Source organism: Petaurus breviceps, unplaced genomic scaffold (assembly GCF_028583685.1).
Source record: "Petaurus breviceps papuanus isolate PSGF00001 unplaced genomic scaffold, PetGlider_PUasm1.0 186, whole genome shotgun sequence".
In the NCBI taxonomy this organism is placed as follows: Eukaryota; Metazoa; Chordata; class Mammalia; order Diprotodontia; family Petauridae; genus Petaurus; species Petaurus breviceps.
This window is the reverse complement of record NW_027185798.1, coordinates 14,349,832-14,369,797: the sequence shown is the minus strand read 5'-3', so window position 1 is coordinate 14,369,797 and position 19,966 is coordinate 14,349,832. Positions and strand designations below refer to the sequence as shown.

Here is a 19,966-nt window from a genome sequence, read left to right as displayed (position 1 = left end):
AGCAAAACTCCTGCCTGGCAGCAGTATAAACTGTATAAACATGCACAAATCCTGCCTTTGTGACCTTGGGTAAGTCACCTAATTCCTCTCAGCCTCAGTTTCCTCATCTGTAAAATGAGGTGGGGGGATAGACTCGATATTCCCCAAGGCCCCTTCCAGCTCTATATCTGTGATCCCATAACTTCAGGAGGCACCCCTGTTTGGTTTCTCCCTCCCACCCCATAACTGGGGCTAATTCCCCCTGGATTCCTATACCAGGGACCCTCTGAATTCCCTCCGTGCCCTCTCCCCCTGCTGTGACTCATGATGCTCCCTGACTCCTTTTCAGCCTTCAGCCCACGGAGTGCACCTGTACCCATTACTGGCACACAAAGAGCAGATTTGCTGGAGGGTGAGGGCACCCCCCTGCCTTTGTGTTGGGGGGGGGTTCCCTTGTTTGAGTGCTGCATCCACGTGGGCCATAACGCAGATAGTCAGCCTTGGGGTGTGTGTGGGGGTGGGAGATGGTGGGGGGGAAATTGGCTGCTGACTGTGGGCCATGGGGTGCACCCAGCCTGGCTCTCTGCCCTCTCAGGGCTGGCTGCCTCTCTCCCTTTGGCAGGAGAGGGTCCGGGACGTTCTCGTCCTGGTGGCCCAAGCTGCAGCGTGAAGGGCCCCACCAGCCTGGCTTACTGCACATTTCCCATATTCACCCTGATGGGCTCGGTCTCAGTGCTCAGCCCAGAGCATTGACTGCATGAGGCTCTCCTGAGCCGAGAGCAGCAGCAGCAGCAGAAGCGGCGGCAGCAGCAGCAGCACCACACACTGCCTCCCCCATCCTGGGACTCTAGCCCTTTAAATCTTATCCGTTACCAAAAAAGAAGAGGCATCAGCCCCTTTTAATTAGCTCGCCTGGCCGGCTGGGCTCCTCCAGAGGAGCTGCGGTTCTCCAGCTCCTTTGTGATGGTTTGAGAGAGCCCCCCTGAGCTCCCTGTGGGCCATGGATCCTGGACGCCTCTGCCCTGAGAGCAGCAGGAGGTATGAGCCTTGCCAAGGAAGGGGGGGCTCTGGATCTCCGGATCTGGCTGCATGGACGCTGCCCTGGCCAGCTCCTCTTGCTTGTCTCCCCTGGTCGGGTTGGCCCCCTCCCCACTTTGGGCTGAGTTGAGAGAAAGCCAAGTTTTTCCTGCTTTGGGTTTCTCTGGCTATGTCCAGGTCCTGGTACGTTTGTTTTGGCTGGGGTCCTCCCGGAGCTTGCAAAGTCGTTCTGAAGTGTGTGTATGTGTGGGGGGTGCTTCTTTCTACCACGACTACTGCGAAAACATTTCCTCATCTCGGGTTCCCTTCCTTCCTGCTGGCTCCAAGGAAAGGGCATAACCTAGGCTAGACTCTACTCTTGTAAATCAGTGACCTGCCACTCAGGCTGAGAGAAGTTGGGAGACTGCTCTCCTGAATGGCTGGAGAACTCATCCCCTCTCCCTAAATGGCTTCGGGGGGAAGGCACGCCCTGCTGGCTCCCTCCAGCCCCCCCTGCCCATCCCACTCTTCTCGACCCTTCCCCCAATTATGGGAAAGCTATTAGTCCAAAGGGCTTGGGATCTGAGGAATCCCTTACCCTGCAGCCCCTCAAAGAGTTGTGATGATGAAGGGAGCCTGAGCCTCCTGGAGGGGAGGAGAGAGTTGGGTTTGCTCAGGAGTCTGCTGGCCCGGCTTGTCCCAGGAGAGGATTTATCTTTTTTGTAAATTGCATTTTTGTCAATTGCACCAGGTGGGCTTAGAACAGCTATCTCTAAATCCTCAATTGATTTTTTTCCCCATTTCTTCGGGATGAAATGTTTTTTTTTTTCCCTTGACACCCCCCCCCCCCCCCCCATAAAGCTTTTTCCTTTTAAATCTTGCCTGATGTGACCTCATACCCATGCCAGGCCCTGTGTGAAGTTAAGCCTCCTTCACTTATTAAGGACTAAGTCCCTCTCACTTTGGGGAGCCATTCTCTTGATCTCTGCCCTTCCTTAAAGACTAGATGAGTTTGAGGGTCTTAGTCTTGGCTGTCAATTCCCAAAGGAACAGCCCCTTTGGAATTTATGCTAAAAAAAAGTCTGTGCTCAAAACCTCTTTGGACATTAACCAAACCTTCTTCAGTTGTTGATGGGGACTGGGGTGTTGAGGGGGGTGGAGAAAGAGAGGAAGCAGCTGATCATCCAGATGAGGGTTTTGCCGGCAAGTTACAGCCTGGAATGTCACAGGCTGTTTCCACCAACGGTACAGTGGTCAGAAAGAGAACAGCCAAATTCCTTCCAAAACCCCGGTGAAGGGGTTTAAACTTTCTCCCTGCAACGGTGCTGCAAACCCGCCTGGGCGCCTGAAAAAGGCTGTGGGTGCATTCTCCATATAATAAAGCACACCAAGAGTGAACAGGAGCTCTCTAGTGAATGAGGAGAGACTATTCAAGGAATACAAATGGAATCCTTGATGGGATTCGTAATCTCTGCACCAGGCAGTCGTGGATCTGGGTAATCATTTGAGGAATCCAAAACAAGGACCCAGGGAAAGGAGAAGTTTCCTGCAAACAGGAGCCCAACATGTCAGGAAGTAGGGAAATCAGGCTCTGTTAAGTCAGAAAGGAGGGAGGGAAGAAATCTGCAGGAGATAAGTGATTTTGTTTTATTCTGTAGGGTTTTTTTATTTTTCCATTTGCTTTCCTGTCCTAGCTTTCATTCCTTGGTCTGGTGGTCTATGTATCACTTTCCAGAGGATCTGGCTGTCTAGGACACTGGGGAGGTCATGAGGAAAGTGACTTAACTAAGGCAAGGGTGAGAAAGTATGTAGGCCACAGCCCAACCCCCCAATACCCAAAGGTACAGACCAGCAGATGGGGTACAGGTCACAGACTCTTAAGATCACAGGCTACGTGTGTAGTATAAAGAACATTGGATTTGATATGAAATCATAGATTTAGAGGTAGAAGGGGCCTTAGAGGTCAAAGAGTCTAACATCCTCATTTTGCAGATAAAGTGACTGAGGCTCAGAGAGGTTAAAGTCTACGGCCACACAGCTACTAAGTGTCAGAGGAAGCATTTAAATCTAGGCCCCAAATTCTATCCATTAGGAGGGTCAGAGGGGCAGCCCTGCCAACCCTGAGCAGGAACAAATGCCTTTCTTCCTCTCCCACCTTCCCACAACCTCTTCTCCATCCTGAAATTACGGGTCTGATCTTCAGATTGGCAGTTTGGACTTGAGACCCAGGGATTCCCTCTTTTCCTATGCCCTCTCTCCATATTTAGGCAAAGAAGGTGCGTTGGGAGGAAACTTCTCTGCCATCTGTTCCTGAATGAAAGTGGAACATCTTGGAGCCAACTTTTCCTATTTATTGTCCCCTGTTAAAAGAATCAAAAGGGCCTCAGGGAAAATAATAGATCTTTTAGAGGTAGAAACAATAACACTAGCTGACATTTATGTCCAGCTAGCTGTAAGGTTTACAAAACCAATCCCATATATTATTATCTCAGCTGATCCTAAAAACTACCTTGTGAATTAGATTATTATCCCCATTTTACAGAGGAGGAAACTGAGGCTCAGAGAAGTTGACTTCTCCAGTGTCACAGAGCTAGTGTCTGAGATGAGATTCTAACCCAAGTCAGGTCTTCTTGATGCCAAGCTGAATATTCCAGCCATTACAGGCAGCACTGTCTTTCATCAAATCCAAACTCATTATTTTACAGGAGAGGAAACTGATGCACAGAGAAAGCCCTGCCCATGGCCACGTACTGGGTCATTGGCTGTTCTATGAGTAGAACCCAGGACTTCTGATATCCAGGCTCTTTCCGCTCATCTCTCCAGTGGCATCCTCTCCCTTGGGCCATTCCTGGACCAGTCTAGATGTCCCTTATCAAAAGCATAGTGTCCATTAGTGACCCACAAATGGACAGATTTGTCCCTCTGCATCCATTTCTATTTAAAACCTAATGTTTTCTTGTTTATCTGAAAATTTAATAGATGGCTGCTGTCCTGCATAAGAGCTCTTAAGCACATCAAAATGATGCTCATTAGGTCAGGCTTAAAAAAACACAAAACCAAAAAACAACCAATATACTTTTAGCCAATTATGATGTAATATCTATTGATGGGCTAATGATTTGTAGGACAGAAGCTCACAGTTAAATAAACAAACCACTGGGTTGAGAAATTAAGTCAAAGGCACAATGCACCCATTTGCTTAAAGAGGAGAAATCGGAATTGTAGGATCTGGGTTCAGCTGTGAGCTCTGCCACCTGTTCTGGGGGAGCTGGGGCACTTAGCCCTCCTCAGTTTCCCCATCTGTCAAATGAGCTCACCACCACTGATCTGTGATCAGAAGAACATCAGCTGGTTGGTAGGTGGGCTTTCACCACTATGACAAAAGCAACTCTCATGTTGCTTATTTAAGACACAGAATTCAGCGTGGGCCCACTGGCCCTGGGGCTGAACTTAAGTATAAAGGAAATCCAATTGTGGGGGAAAACTGAGTTTGACTCAAAGTGACCCGCACAGCAGTGGTACATTTACAGCAGGTGCCCGTCGATTCCCAATCTGTCCTCTTGTGACACTGGTCAGCATGGGGAAATGATTTGCAACCTGGAATGATTTGGAGAGTTTTACTGTTCTCCACCCAAGACTAGCTTCTATCTATACTACTGTCTAGCCTAGAATGAGGAGTGCAATCTGGTCTGGTGGAAGGAGTCCTGGCTCTTGGGTCATAGAACCTGCACTCACCTCCCAGCTCTGATGCCTACTACCTTGGGTAAATCACTTCCCCTCTCTGGGCCTTAGTTTCCCCCTCTGTAAAAAATGTTGGACTTACTGGCCTCTGAGGCCCAGCTCTGAATCTGTGAGATGAAAAAGCAGCCCAATGAATGCCATGGGTCACAGATCCATCAACAAATATTTTCTTCTACTGTAATTGTAAGACCCTGGGCTAGACTATGAGGTAGGGGGTACAAAGATGTACAAGACATAGTCCCTGCCCTCACAAACCTTACAGTTTAATAAGGAGGATAAGCCTCATAAAACCTCCACCTCTGATTTACTACCTGAATGACACTGTTCTTTGGTAGTTGAAGATGTTGGACTAGATGCTCTAAATCTTTTGATAACTAAAAGCCCAATGGACTGATGACAATTCACATTTCTGTGTCCCCTAAAGAGTTTTTTTTACAGAAGTTCAGTGAGGTAAATGTAACAAGTCCCATGCCCCCATTTTACAGGTGAATAAGCTTCCACAGAGTGTATGTGACTTGTCCAGGAGCACAAAGATAGTAAGGTTTTTAGGCAGGATCCTTGCTCCAGTCTTCTTGCTCCAAACCCAGGTGCCATATTGATTCACAGTAAATGCTAAATGAGGGATTGGGGTGGGGATGGGGGAGCGACTAAATCCCATAAGGATTCATGGGAGAGAGAGAAGATCATGGTGGGATGGAGGTGGTCAAGGTAGACTTTGTAGATGAGGCAGAAATGAAATGGCACTCTGAAGGATCAGTAAGATTCAGAAAGATAGAGATAATAGAAGCAGAGGATTCTGGAGTATGTGGGGGTGGGATAAGTTGAGCAGAGGTGGAGAGTAAATCAGATTTTAGGACTAAATCAATGTGGCCAGAGTGGAAGATTCATGGTGGGAAGTAATGAAAGTTAAATTTGGAGCTAGATAGGAGAAGGCTTTGAAAGCCAAGGCTAGGAAATATGAATTTATATCCTGAAGGCAATGGGGAGTTGCTGAAGGTTGTGAGGGGGATGTCACCAGATGAAAATTGTGTTTTGAGATTAGTCTGCCAGTGCTACATGAACTGGGATGAAACCTTGGGGAAAGAATCAAGGCAGAAAGCTAGTAGAACAGACAAGTCAGAAGGTGATGGCTAGTGTGCATAGAGCAGTGGACTTGAAGTCAGGAAGATTTCTCATCTCAGATGCTTCTTAGTTATGTGACCCTGGAAAACCATTCCACCTCCATGCCTCAGTTTCCCCATTTGTAAAATAAAGGGGTTGGACATTAAGATCTCTTCAATTTCCAAATCTATAATTTCATAACACGAGCCTAGAGATGGCAGCAATGGATATGGAAAGGGACAGATGTAGGAGATACTTTGATGGATCTGGGATTTCATCCATATAGGCACTCCCTCAAATGGGGGTAGATCACCACCCATTCATACCTTGTCATCCTTCACCAGTCTTGTCCATTTCATCCCATGAATCTCCCATAGCAGAAGTGGTAGGAGCGTGCCACACTGTTGATGTGCCAGGGGCTTTCCTTCAGATTCCCTTGACTTGTGTGGGTGTCAATGGAACATTATGGCTATCCATACATCATCCCTCATTTTTGATGCATGATCTACTCCTGTCTAGTCATTCACCTCACTGTAATCTTTTTTGGAGGTGTCTCCTATACAAAGATACAGTTTATTCAAGTCCACCATTCAATTAAATTCTATTAAAATAAAAAAAAAAGATTTACTAAGCAGTACAAATGTGGTGAGCACAATAGTAGACAAAAAGAAAACATTCCCTGCCCTCAATGAGCTTACATTCTATAAGGGAAACAGCACATACACAGATAGGAATCTATAAAGAAAATAGTAAGTGATTTCAAGAGAGAGAAAACTCTTAACAACTGGGGAAGGGGACGGTAGGAATCATGTAAATGATTGTCCCTGAACTGGGATGTGGTGAATCAGGGATTCCAGAAAGGAGAAGTGAGGAGAGAATATATTCCAGACAAGGACCCCCTGCCTCAAAGCTCCAAGACAGGAGATGGAATATTATGTAAGGGAGACAGCTAGCAGACTGGAATAGAGAGTGAATGAAAGGGAGAGATACTTTGATGGATCTGGTGATAGGAAATAATTCTGGAAATATAAATGGGAACCATATATTCCAAGCTAAGGATTTTGTATTTTATCTTAGGAGAAATGTGGAGCCATTAAATATTTTTGGGTGGTCATTGAGAAGGTCGGATATGTGAACATCAGTTTGGCAGCTATGTAGGGAATAGATTAGAGAAGAGAGTTTGGAAGCAGGGAGGCCAATTAAGGGGTTATTGAAATCATCTTGATGAGAGGAGGCAAGAGCCTGAACCTAGGCAGAGATTGTGTGAGTGGAGAGAAGAGGACAGATGTGAGAGATGTTGAGTCAGTAGAGGTGACAAACCTTGGTGGCTAACGGGTATGAGGTGTGAGGAAGAGTGAAGGGTGAAAATGACTCCAAAGTTATGAATTTGAGTGATAGGAGGAACGTTTGTGCCCCTCAACTGGGTGACTCACAGCATGAATTTTTCAGAGACCTGCCATTCAGGGTCATCAGAAGAATTGTACCATTGTTCAGTCATCTCAGTTGAGTCTGACTATTCGTGATCCCATCTGGGGTTTTCTTGGCAGAGATACTAGAGTTGTTTGTCATTTCCTTCTCCAGCTCATTTTACAGATGAGGAAACTGAGGCAAATGGAATTAAATGACTTGCCCAGGGTCACACAGCCAGCAAGTGTCTGAGGTCAAATTTGAACTCAGGTGTTTCTGACTCCAGGCCTGGTGCTTTATCCACCATGCCACATAGTTTCCCTTGGATCAGATGAATACAGAGTGTAAAAAAAAAATGGAGCATTTTAAAGGAGGAACTTTGTGGTTAAAATCACTGTGCAACCTTCCAAAGGTAACTCAACCTGTTCTCCTTCACCTATTCAATTCTGAGCCCAGAACACTGTCCCACCTCAGTGTCTGTCTCAGATACATGTAATAATGGTGGTTCTGTGGAGTGGCTTTCTAATTGCATACTATAGTCTGGACAGCAGGCATTTTTCATCCACTTGCTTTTCCCTGTGTGAATGGGCAGACCAAACTCTTGAGTGGTTTAAGATCTCATTTAGGAGACTTGGTAGTGTTCCAGAGACTGGTGCAAATAGCCTAAGGTCATCTGAAAAGAGTAATATCACCTATCAGGACTTCCTCTTCGACTTGGCCTCCATGCTGGATATCTTCTTTGACAGTGGTAAACACCTTGAATGAGCATTCTTCTCTCTTTTATGTCACTTAAAATCAATAATTAGGTTGTTGAAAATAATTTTACCTCTTGTCATACCTTTCAAAGAATCGTGTAGATTTTGGCAGGTACATGGGAGATATCTTACTGGAAGAAAGTCTGCCTTATGGCATTATTTTGCTCTAATGAATAATAATGAAGTATGAAATGACTTGGTGACTTGTTGGATAGACACACAAGGCTTGTATCAGTTCTAATCAGTACTTCTCCTACAATGATAGAATCTCAGCACTAGAAGGGACTGGCCCAGCCTATACCTGATGACCAAGAATCCTCTCTACAATATTCCTGAGGAATGATCATTCAGCCTCTCCCTGAAGGCCCATAAGGAGGAAGAAATAACTTCTTTCTGGGGACAATCCATTCCATGTATGGATAACTCTAGTAGAAAATGCTTTTCTTACACTAATTCTAAATATGGTCCCTTTCAAACTTCCATTCATCGATCCCATTTATGTTTTCAAAGACAAAGTTGAACAAGTCTAACCCGCCATGTGTTAGCCCCCTCATATTCTTGAAGAAACTCATGTACCCATTGGCTCTTCTCTTCTTTAGGCTGAACATGCCCAGTTCTCTTCACCAATCTTCATGTTGCCTGATTTTGATGCCTTCATGATACTAGCTGCCCTCCTCTAAAGGAACTCAAGTTTATCAATATCCTTCTGGTGGCCTTATGACCTTCCTGGTCCTATCTCCAGGTATACTTAATGCAACCTGAGATAGAATTTGTCTTCATAGCTGCTGTGTCATTGTACTGACTTATTGGGCAGGAAGGGATGGGGATGGCATGAGCATTTATGAGTCTCCTTCTATGTGCCAGGCACTGTGCTAGGAACTAATTCATTTTATTACTTACAACAACCTTGCGAGATGTTTGAGGAAACTGAGGCAAACAGAACTTAAGTGACATTCAGGGTCACACAGCAAGTGTCTGAGGGCAGATTTGAACTCAAGTCTTCTTGACTTCAGGCCTGACACTCCATCCACTGTGTCAACTAGACAACCCCAGATTTTTTTTTTCTACTCCATTTTGTGAAATTGACTTTTTGAATCCAAGAGAAAGATTTTACATTTATTTTTATTAAATTTCATTTAATTAAAGTTGGATCCTGACTGTCATCTGGTGTATGAACTTTCTTTCCCAGTTTTGTGCCATCTGAAAATCTGATGAACCTGCCATCTATGATTTTATCCACGTCACTGATAAAAATGTTGGACATTACAGGACCAAATATAGATCCCCGGAGCACTCCACTGGAGACTTCCTTTAAGACGGACATTTAATCATTAATAATTGATTTTTGTCCATTCAATCAGTCCCTAATCCACCCAACTGTGCTATCATATAGCCCACATCTATTCATCTTATCCAGAAGAAGAGAAACATTATCAAATTCTTTGCCTTCCCTGATCAATTGATACAGTAACTGTCAAGGAAAGAAGGTTAGCTTGGCATAGCTTGCTCTTCACAAAGACATGCCGGCTCTTTGAAGGGTCACTGCTACCTTTTTGTTATATCATTAATCGTCTCTTTAATAATCAGCAGATCTCTCTAGTATATAGTTTGCAGGTTTTGCTTCCTTCTTGTCTTTGAAAACTCTATTTGGTGATCACCTTTTGACTTCTCTGCCCTCTGCTTTCTTTATGACAAAAATTTCCCAAGCAAATCTCATATCCTTGCGGTGAACTCACAGATGGATTCTTATGGAAATGTAACGAAAAGGGAAGGGTGGAACTTGAGTTGTGGCTCCATGATTTCATTTATGCCAGTTAGTGAATTAGAGGGAGTGGGATGGATGAAGGCATCTAGGCCTTGGTGTCCTGGATACTTACTGGCTGTGTGATCTTGGGCAGGTTGCTCAATCTCTCTCAACCTCTGCAAAGTGCCCATATTAACAACACCTCACGAGTTGTTGAGGGTGTCAAGTGAACACATGTCAGCTCCAATCCCACTTTCTGCAGGAGTCCTTTCCTTGTTTCCCTGGCACCTTCTCCTCTGTGACTGCCTCTGTCTATTCTGTATACATTTTTCATGGACCTAATTCTTTGCATGTTGTCTTCCCCCTTAGAATGTTAGTTTCTGGAAGACCAGTCTTGTTTTTGCTTTTTGTTTACAGTGTCTGGCTCATGGTGAAGGCTTAATAAATGTTTGTTGCCTGACTGATTAAAGCACTTTGAAAACTTTAAAACACTATACAAATGTCAGCTATTATTATTACAGTGGGAGAAACTGAGGAACAGTGAAGGAAAATGACTTTCCTGAGAGTGCTTTGAAAGTAATTGGCGGAACCAAGGCTAGAACTCAGGTCTCCTGCCTCCTAGTTCAGAATGCTTAATAATGATGAAAATAACTATCATTTACATGGTCCTTTAAGGGTCACACTTTACAGATATGACCTCATTTGCTTCTTACAACAACACTGGGAGGTAGGTGCAATTATCACCCTCATTTTACATATGAAGAAACTGAGGTGAAGAAAATAATGATTTACCCAGGATCACTCATCCAGTGAGTGTCTCTCTTCTTATTACTTGTGTGACCTTGGACAAGTCCCTTTATCCCCCTCAGTCTCTGTAAAATGAGAAGGTTGGAATAGATGACCTTTCAGCTTTAAATCTAAAAAGATAAGGAAAAATAAAAGTATGATTTCTATCCTCAAGGAGCTTTTTCCTTAGCTTGGACTGATTTCTTTTCTTTCTATTTTTTTCCCCCCAGAACCTGCTAATTTGCAGGGCTTGAAATCATGCCAAAGTTGCTGTTGTCCAGAACTGAGGATTTTTTGGAGTGAGCCATCTGCCCAACCCCTACAGACAAACTCCAACCTCCTTGGTAGCACTGTGGGAACCCAAGAGTGAAGTGAGGGCAGAATAGCTGGGAGTCTAATTTAGGGTGTCTGAAGCCATAACAAAGCTCAGTGTGTTTGGTATCTTAATATTCCTCCTACCCCTTAATGGTGGGAGGAATTTCAGGGGACTGGAACACCCAAACAGAAGCTGGAAAGCAACGCATTGGCATTCTTTAATGGAGACCAACTCAGTCAGGGAAACAGCTTCTCCCTACTGCCCTCCCCAAGACGCTGTCAGTTGGGTGTGACCCAAGGTTTATGACTCCAGCATATTCGATTTCTTAGAGCTCAGAGCATATGTCAAGTGAATTCTGTGTCTCTGGCAGGTTATTACGCATTGAATTAGTATGATAAAATAAAAACTGTAATAAAGCTGTACTTCACTCTTAAATTGTTAAAATTTATTATCAAATGTGCATAGTTATTAACTGATTTCCCATGGCTGGTGCTTGCCTGAGTACCGAGCCAGGGAAGATGAAAAGTAAGTGTCAAGGCAAGCCGGAGCTGTAGCTTTTGGAATTCCCAAGAGATTCCTAAATGGAGCAGCCGGGGCCTCATTTGGATCCCTCATCTCCAACTGTGCAACTCAGCATGATACAGTGGAAAATGCCTGGGGCTGTAGAGTGGGAGGCCTTGAGTTCAAATCTATCTCTGACATTCACTACCTGCAGAACCCTGGACAGATCAGACTAACTCCCTGGTCTGTAGCTTGTACAAATAAGGAGGCAGAATTAGGTGAATTCCGGGTTCCTTTGAAGTTTACAGCTAGGATCCTGTGACAAGTCTCTACCTGGCCCCTTTATAATCACCATCAGTAGTTTTCTCAAGGCCACATGACATTTCCCATCTCTGCACATTTGCACAGGTCATTTCTCATGACTAGGATGCATTTCATCCTTTTCTCGGCCTTTTATAAGCCTCATCTTCCTTCAAAACCAAGCTTGAATCTCTTCCTTTATGAAGCCCCCTAAGCTCAAATTATCTAGTCTCTCTTTATCTCTGTGTATGTTGTAGCTGCACAGAGGAACGTAAGCTCCTTGAGGGTAAGCTCCTTGTTTGGTTTCTGTTTTTGTTCTTCTAGTACTTTGCCTGGTGTCCGGCACATAATAGCAGCATTTAACAAATGCTTGTCAAATTAATGAGTGACTCCAAGGAAAAGAGTGCTAGATTTGGAAGCAAAGGCTCTGAGTGCCACTTATTGCCTGTGTGGCCTTGGGCAAACCACTTAACCTCCTTGAGCCTCAGTCTTCTCCTTGGTAAAATGAGGGGGTTGGACCACATGGCCTCTGAGGTGCCTTCTAGCCTATGATTGCCTTAGCACTTCTCCCTTGCTTTCAGGATTCCAGCCTCCTCACATTCCTGGGTACAAAGAACTCTGTCCTAAGGGATGATGAATCATCTCTCTGCTTGCCATAGGGTCACAGAGAGTCTGATGGCTTCTTTGAGATGAGAGAGAGATGTGGCTGGCATCAGCCAATGGGCCTCAAATGGTGCTGAGATACCCAGATTTAAGCCTCATGCAAACCACCATGCTCCCCTTCCCATGGTCACTGAAGCTGCACTGAGGACAGGCTTTCCAGCAATACTCCTCTCCTGCTCCCTCTGCTTTCTCTCCTCCCTTCTGCTTTCCCTCCTTGTATGTTGTCCCTTGGCTGTTACTTATGCCCCTGGCATTACTGATCAATTATTAATGACTCTTCTGGTATCCAACCCAAAGTCTTGACCTTTAAGATCTACCTTGATCTACCTGTGGCTGTTCCTAATGTATAGATTTTTGGTTCCTTCATCAAAGTTACCTTTGATGTTTGTTCCACCTGTGTCAAGATGTATTGGGTGAAGGGTAGGGGGAAGAACCCGCAGAGGGTTATTTCCCCTAGGGATGGTGCTAATGGATGAGAGTTGCTTCTGCTCTTGGTGACTCCTAGGAAGAATCCCACTTGCTCACCCATTTCAATGTTTAGCCACCTTTCCTCGGACAGCACAAAGCTAGGAGTGATAACTAACACCTCAGGTGACGGAATCAGGTTCAAGCAGATCTCGGAAAGCCAAGACTTTGGGCTGGATCCTAGGATTGTCAATAATAAACAATCAATAAGCATTTCTTAAGTACCTACCAAACCCTGTGCTAAGTGCTCCTGACAGTGAAAACAAAAAAGACAGTTCTTGCCTTCAAGGAGCTTCCAGTCTAGTTGGGGAAGACGACATAGAAAAGGAAGCTGAAAAGAGGGGGGAAGAAGAAAGTTGAGAGCTACATCCTTCCATTGAGAGGCTCTGTTGTAGCAGACCTGACTGCCAATCCAGTCTCTGATGCTTCCTTGCTTTGCTACCGTAGGGAAGAGTCCAAGTCTTTCTGGGTTGTGGTTTCCTCCTTTGTAAAATGGAAATAACAATACCTCAAATTGCCCATCTCTGTGAGCTCTGTGAGACTTGAGTGAGATAATGGGCAAGAAGTTCTTTGTCAGCTTAATACTGGCTGTAATTACTAGTGAAGATTGAAGATTGGTGCCTACGTTTTTAATGAAATTGAATCCCTTTGCTATTCTGAATCATCCTCCTTTCTACCCCATCCACTGCCCTGGCTGGAGCAATGAGGCAGCCAAGGACAAGATGTGGACCAGGCCAGGGCTATGGGTTTTGACTGTTCAGTTTCTTACATATGTCAGTCCAATTTCTTCCAGACTTAAGGCATGGTTCTCCATGCTGCTGCTGCATCATGATATTATAGATATGAACAATAACTAGATTATACTGTCATGTTAAAAAATATCTTATAGCCTAGCTCTGGTTATGGCATTCTAGAAGCTCAGCAACCTCCAAAGCCTCCCTCTTGGCTGCTAAATGAAGTCCAGGGTCCTCCACCCCTCCCTTGTTTTCAAAGCTCACTATAAAATGATGCCAACTGTCCTTTCAGTATTGCCTCCCACCACTTACAGAATCTACGCATCTCAAGGTTGGACAGGATTCTCAGATGCCATTAAATATAGTCCATACTTGAACAAGAATGCCCCAGTAATGGATCATCCAGTCTTCTCTTGGAGACCTCTAGGCAAAAGAAACTCACTAGTTCCTGGAGCAGCCCATTTGACTTTTGGATGGTTCTCATTGTTGGGAAATCTAAAGCCAAACTCAAATCTGCCTCTTACAACTGTTATCCATTGCTCCGAAATCTGTCCTTTTGGGTGAAGCAGAACAAGACTAATCCTCTTACACATCAAGGCCCTTCAAACACTTGAAGAAGCTGATGTGTATTTCCTCAGTCTTCTCTTCTCCAGAATTAACATCCCCAGTCCTTTGAGCCAATCCTTACATGACACGAACATAAGGTTCTGTAACATCCTGGTCTCTGTCCTCTGGATGCTCTCCAATTTCTCAGCATCTTGCCTCAACTATGGTGACTAGGAGTGAGCATTATGCTCTTGCCGAGCACACAGTAGGACAGGAATACTCCCTCCTGGAGCCTGGACCCTATGCCTCTCCTCATGGAGTTCCCATTAATTTTCTGGCTGCCGCTTCACACTCCTGCCTTAAATTGAGCTTTTTTTTCAGATGAGCTGCTTTATAATCATGTCTCCTCCATCTTGTATTCGTGAAAGTGACTTTCAAAAATTACAAGTGTGCTGAATTCGTCTTCTGAGATTCAGGTCAATGGTGTATTTAACTTGGGATCTGTGAATCTGTTTTAAACAGTATTTTGGTAGCTGTATTTCAATATAATTGGTTTCCTTTGTAACCCTGTATATTTTATCTTATGCTTTAAAAACATGATTCAGAGAAGGGGTCTATAGGCTTTACTAAATTGCCAAAGGGCTCCATTGCACAAAACCCATGAAGAACCCCTCTCTAGGCTACTAAGAGCTTTTTGGATGCTGACTCTGTCAATTGGTGCTAGGTACCCTCTATAAGCCCCCTGCATACGCTCTATATACTCCCCATAGTGAACCATTCCTTGTTTGCTGCACACACCCCACTCTTCGTCATCTTTGCCTGCACTCCAGTGCCCTCCCTTTTCAATTCTGCCTATTGAGACCCTGCTCAACTTTCAAAGCCCTGCTTCAATGCCACTTTCTCCAAGGATCATCTGTTATCTGTACAATCAGATGCGATTTTGTTCTGCTCCCTTCTACATTTTATGGTGCTTTTGCCTAACAAATATAGCTGTTGTGTTTCTGTCCTATCCCTTTACTTCATGAACTCCTTCAGGAAAAAGCCCCCTTACTCCAAATTTGAATCCCCTACAGAACCCAGTACCTGGGTTGGTTAAGCATTTAAAAATCATTGGCTGAACTGAACATAGAGAAGAGGTTAGAACCAATTGTCCAGGCTGAGTGCAGTCATATTTTCATTTAGTAGATAGCACTGCAGTGTTCTAAATATGGCCAACAAGACTCCAGAGGGATAGACTGAGGCATCTTGAAGAAGTTCAGCTTTTTATATACTCTCTTACTGGCTCCCAGGAGATACAGGGAGAAGGTACCATCAATTCAATAGGAGTCTGCTCACGTCCTTTATGATCCAGGAGACTGGATGAGGCTGGATCAAAGCTGAGCTGGATTCCTGAGCCAGAGTCACCCAAAAGAGCGATTATCTTTTCTGGACTAGGGAAAATGTGATTGGATGGCTGGGTGATTGTTTCAGCCTCCTAAGATTTTTTTTAAAAGGGAATCCTGGGGTGAAGGAACACAAAGGGTTCAAGGTCATATATCCATATCAAATGAGGGACAAGGTAGAAGAGTGGGGAAAAATACTGAACTGGTAGAGAGAGGACATGAGTTTGAATCTCACCTCTATCCCTTGATAGCTATCTGACCTTGCAAATCATTCCCTCTATCTGAGTCTCAGTTTCCTCATATGCAAATGGAGTTGAGCTCTGAGGTCCCTACCAACTCAAAATCTCTGGTCCTGAATCAATAATTTCTGTCTATAAGTAATTCTTTCTTCTCTGGAGATCAGTAGATTTGGGGTACTGGGCTAATTAAGCAACTAGGTACGTTAGCTTGAGAACTGGGCATTCTTTCTGTAGTCTACAATAGGAAAATAAAAACAAAAGCTGGAATTTACATAATGTTTTAACAACTGCAAAACACTTTACATGCATCATTTAATTTTTCCTTATAACAACTCCAAGAGGTATTAAGGCTCACATTTTATGATGAGAAAATAAATGGAGTCTCAGAGAAGTTGGATTACTTGCCCAAGGCCACACAGTTAGTTTGGGATTTCAGTATACTAGCTGACCCCAAATCCAGCCCTCCAGGTTCTATGCCACATTACCCCTCCAAGGTAAGGACAGGGCAGGTGGGCTCTTGTGACCACAGGACCACTTGTTGGAAGATGGTGAGGAGTGTTCTCAGGCTGTTGTTGGACAGGATACTTCTTGGTGATGGTTTCCGACAGTAATCCCCATTAATGAAGCCTGTGTGACTAATGAACACTGAGTGCTCAGGAAGAGATCTGGGTTTTCAGAGTCCCATGCCAAGGTTGCCACCAAAAAGAGAATAAGCATTTAGAAAATAATTACACATCTGGACGAATCTGTTTCAGTCTACTGGCTGGAATATAATCAAATTAAAATATAATGAATACATTCAAACGCACAATGCCTGATTAAGTAGTCACTTAGGGAACAGGAATTTCCTGAAAAAAGGAAGCGGGCTGCTAACCAGGGCTGCAGTCTGTGAAAGTCTGGGTTCCAGGAGCCCTTGGGAATAGAAAATCACAACACAATTGTAATTTATCTTCTTGTCACTTTTCATTTCTGTCCTAATTTACTACCCCCTGATCCCTGCCCCCAGTTTCAGACTGTTTTGGATAATGTAGTCATGCTGTGTAGCTTGAAAAATCATGTTTTCATTCTCCAGAACTGAATCCATTCAAGAAACATTTATTTACTGAGCACCTACTATGTGCAAGAAACTATACTAGGAAGTGTATGGGGGTGATACAATGACAGTTTCTATCCTCAAAGCACTTACTTTCTACTGAGGGATACAGATAAGTAAATATACGACAATTTGGGGAAGAAGAAAGCTCTAACTATGGAGGCAAGGGAGGAGATCAATGAATAAACTGATTAACAATCATTTATTAATCCCCTACTATGTGCCAGTCATTATGCTGAGCAGAGGGGATTGAAAGACAAAGCATGAAACTGTCCTTGCCATTATTCTCTCGAGAGAGATGACAATAACAACAACTTTATATATATATATAGACAGGAGACACATAATATACACATGTACATACGCATACACATATACATACACACATACATATATGTATATAAGTATATATATAGAAAATAAATGTAAGGTACTTTGAGAGGGAGAGGGAGAAGGCACTAACATGGGATTGGGAAAGGTTTCATGTAGAAGGTGGTACTTTAGCTGAGCTCTAAGGGAAAGTGAAGATTCTAAAAGGAAGAAGTGAAAAGAGAAGGCCTTCCAGGTATGAGGGATGGCCAGTGCAAAGGCCCAGAGATGGGAGATGGAGAGCTGGGAGTGAGGAATAGCAAGACTGGCTAGACTATGCAGTGTATAAAAGGGAGTGATGGTTGATAAGATTGAAAAGGGAAGGTGAGGGCTGGATTGTGAAGGGGGTTAAAATGTTAAAGAGAGAATGTTTGTATTTAACCTTAGAGGAAAAACTGGAGTTTACTGAGCAGTGAAGTTGCTTAATAGGTACCAAATTAAAAAAGAACTTTTTTTCTTGATCTCTAGATCAAGAATGGGGCCACCATTTTGGTAGCTGAGTGGAAGATGGATTGGAGAGAGCAAGGCTTCCCAGGGTGGTTGGGTATTGGAAGAAGACAAAGTTGGGAGGTGGAGTTGAAGAGGGAACATATTCTGGGCAGAAGGGAAGGCCTGCATAGATACCTAGAGAAGGACTGTTTGGCTGGAATGTAGAGTTTGGGAGGAGGGGTAGAACAAAACAGAGATGGAAAGTTAGCTGAAAGCCTGGTGAAGGAGGCTGTATTCTGTCCCAGAGACAATAGGAAGCCATTGAAAACTTTTGGTCAGGAGAATATTATGGTTGGACGTGTGCCTTGGGAAGGCATGAAAGATGGAATGGAAAGGGAAGGGGCTGGAAGGAGAGAGATCCATTAGGAAACTTCTGCAGTAGTTACTGGCTATGAAAGGGCTTTATACTTTAAACACTCTATAAATGTTTTATCGTTATTATTATTAATTATCTGAATAAAGAGAAAGGAAAAGCTGAGAAATGTAAAGAAAAGCCAATAAAATTGGCAATTGATTGGATATGGTGATGTAATATGTCAAACATGACTCTGCACTTTCTAAGCTAAGTGACTGAATCTAATATCCTCAACAGATATAAGGAAGAAGAAATAAGGAGGGGCAGGTCTAGGTGGGGCATATAATCCAGTTTTGGACAGGTTGTATTTGCTGTTCCTATGGCACATTTGGCCCCCTCCTGGCCTCCAGTGTGTAATGTCATTCAGTCAACAAACATTTATTATGCCTCATTGTGTATAAGACAGTGGGGGTACAAAGTAAGCCAGCCCCTTCTCTCAGGTAGCTTATAATCCAATGGTGGAAAACAAGGACCTGCTATGTTATATGCACCGAGCTAAGCATCTTACTGATATTTTATCATTTGATTCTCACAACAATCCTGGGAGCTAGATGCTGCTATTGTCTCCATTTTCAAGTTGAGGAAAATGAGGCAAACAGAGGTTACGTGACTTGTCCAGGGTCACATAGGAAGTATCTGAGGCAAGATTTGCATTTAAGTCTTCCTGATATATCCACATATACAGGCTCATATCAACTGTGCCACATGGCTGCCTAACATCAATAATCATTCTCTTCTAGAGTCAATTGTTCAACCAATAAGCATTTATTAAACTCCTACTATGTGCCTACTGTAGGCACTGAAAATACAGAAAAAAGTAAAACAGTCCCCGACCTCAAAATACTTATTAAATACACACTATGTGTTAGACTCTGTGCAGGGCACTGGGGTTACAAAGAAATAGTCCCTACCCTCAAGAAGCTTACATTCTAATAAGGGAGAAAGCATGTAATATGTAATATATTATATGTAACATATAATTCTATACATATAGAAACCAGATAAATATAGTTTAATATCCCCTGACATGGAAGATGCCTGAGACTTGTCTGTAATATCAGGTTGTTTATTCTTTGCCTTTTTATACTGTATGCTATTTATAGGTGGCCTTGGGCCTGTGGGGATTTTGTGTTTTTATAGCTGGAAGGAAATCAGAGGCCAGTAGAAAGTAAACCATGTCTCCCATTAAGGTAGAAATTAGGAGGTTGAGATTTAATATATTTATTTATTAATTGTTTTAAAATTAAAATTTAATATTTATCATATTTAATAAGGCTAACTCCCTTTCAGGCAGTTTGGGTCTTTTTTTTTTTTTAATATGCTACTGTTGTTATTTTGACCTGAAATATATAGACCTTGTAATATCAAGGTCTATATAGTCTAAATGACTCCTTTGGGGATTGGGACACTTGGGTGGGGAAGTGCTGGTCTTTGAAGTGTGAAGTTTAACATCTCCTTTCTTGTAGATGAGGACACTGGCACCCAGGGGAACAGGGGACATGGACTTCCCTTCCTCTTCCCCCAATTACCCAAGCTTAGTGCTCCATGTCAGGAGCTAACAGTCTAGAATGCTCCCCGGAGTCTTCTTTATTAGAACAAATATTCTTCCAAATTGTCCCTAAACTTCCCTTCCTTGTTCATGATTTTTACCCATCATTCTCTCCACCTGCCATACCCCTCCCACTCCCCAAATCCAGCCCCTTCTTTAAGAAAGGCTCAGAAGAAATCCCATGTCCTTCATGGAGCCTTATTCAGACTCTTCTATTTGGGGATAAATTGAGGCATCATAAAGCTAGAACCGTTGAGAGTTGTTAGTGTTGGGTTTTCCAATGATTAATGGTAGCCTGTGGCCCTTGGCTCCTTTCCTGAATAAACTTTGGCTCCAGAGTGAGTTTCCAGAATCAATACTGATTTTACCCACAGAGCCAATATTCACTGGATGATGGCATCTTTTTGTTTTCAGAGATCTTGTGTTTACTTAAAT

The 19,966-nt window shown here is 43.5% G+C and overlaps 1 protein-coding gene across 1 annotated transcript in view; it reads left to right on the top strand.

Moving 5' to 3' along the window:
• The first annotated feature begins 757 nt into the window (after positions 1-757).
• Positions 758-19,966, top strand: part of CALN1 (calneuron 1) — a 501,720-nt gene continuing 482,511 nt past the window's right edge. The window contains exon 1 of the mRNA XM_069089548.1: positions 758-1,017. The gene's annotated coding sequence lies outside the window, so the exon portion shown is untranslated. The remainder of the gene's footprint in view (positions 1,018-19,966) is intronic.